Source organism: Arachis hypogaea, chromosome 6, assembly GCF_003086295.3.
Source record: "Arachis hypogaea cultivar Tifrunner chromosome 6, arahy.Tifrunner.gnm2.J5K5, whole genome shotgun sequence".
NCBI lineage: Eukaryota > Viridiplantae > Streptophyta > Magnoliopsida > Fabales > Fabaceae > Arachis > Arachis hypogaea.
In genome coordinates, this window is record NC_092041.1 from 30195880 (window position 1) to 30197036 (window position 1157).

The 1157-nt window shown below is 39.4% G+C and overlaps 1 non-coding gene across 1 annotated transcript; it reads left to right on the top strand.

Annotated features, from left to right (window-relative positions):
* Positions 1–742: 742 nt before the first annotated feature.
* LOC112699584 (small nucleolar RNA R71) lies at positions 743–849 on the top strand. The gene has a single exon (XR_003152530.1). It is a non-coding gene; the product is annotated as a small nucleolar RNA R71 (small nucleolar RNA).
* Positions 850–1157: the final 308 nt, after the last annotated feature.

Genomic DNA, 1157 nt, shown 5'->3' on the forward strand with positions numbered 1-1157 from the left:
CTATAGACCTCTGGATCAACTCCATTGGTCTTAACAGTATCACAGATCTGCAAGAATTCAGTTAAGAATTGAAAAGGATCTTTTGATGGAATTCCATGAAACTTGAAATTCTGTTGCATCAGAGAAACTAATTGAGGCTTTAGCTCAAAATTGTTTGCTCCGATGGCAGGGATTGAGATGCTTCTTCCATGGAAGTTGGAATTCGATGCAGTGAAGTCACCAAGCATCTTCCTTGCATTGTTGTTGGGTTCGGCCATTACTTCTTTTTCGAGATTCTCTGTAAGGTTTTCTCTGGATTGTTGTGCTTTAGCTTCTCTTAGCTTCTTCTTCAGAGTCCTTTCAGGTTCAGGGTCAGCTTCAACAAGAATGCTCTTGTCCTTGCTCCTGCTCATATGAAAAAGAAGAGAACAGAAAAGAAGAGGAATCCTCTATGTCACAGTATAGAGATTCCTTTATGTGAGTAGAAGAGAAGAAGAATAGAAGGATGAGAAGAGAGAAGAAGAAGAAAAATCCGAACACAGAGATGGAGAGAGGGTTTTCGAAAATAATTAAGAAGAAATACTCTGTTGTTGCTCCTCTCAGAGGCATAGAAGTACTCATTGTTAGCCATTGTTTCTATGACATCAATGGCTTCTTCAATAGTCTTCTTCTTATTAAGGGAGCCTCCAGATGAGTGGTCCACAGTTTTCTTTGATTCATAGGAAAGCCCTTCATAAAAGATGTGCAATTGCACCCACTCATTAAACATATCAGGGGGCATCTCCTTGTCAAATCTTTGAATCTTTCCCAGGCTTCATATAAGGTTTCACCATCCTACTGCCTAAATGTCTGCACCTCGGTTCTCAGTCTATTCACTCTTTGAGGAGGGTAGAACCTTGCTAAGAATCTATTCACCACATCTTCCCAGGTTGTCAAGATTTCTTTGGGAAATGATTCTAGCTATTTAGATACTTTGTCCTTCAAAGAGAACGAAAATAGTAACAATCTATAGGTGTCTGGATGAACACCATTAGATTTAACTGTATCACAGATCCTTAGGAATATAGTGAGATGCTGATTAGGGTCTTCTTGGGCACTTCCTCTGAAAGAATAATTATTTTGGATGAGTGTGATGAGCTGAGGCTTCAATTTGAAATTATTAGCATGGATGGTTGGCC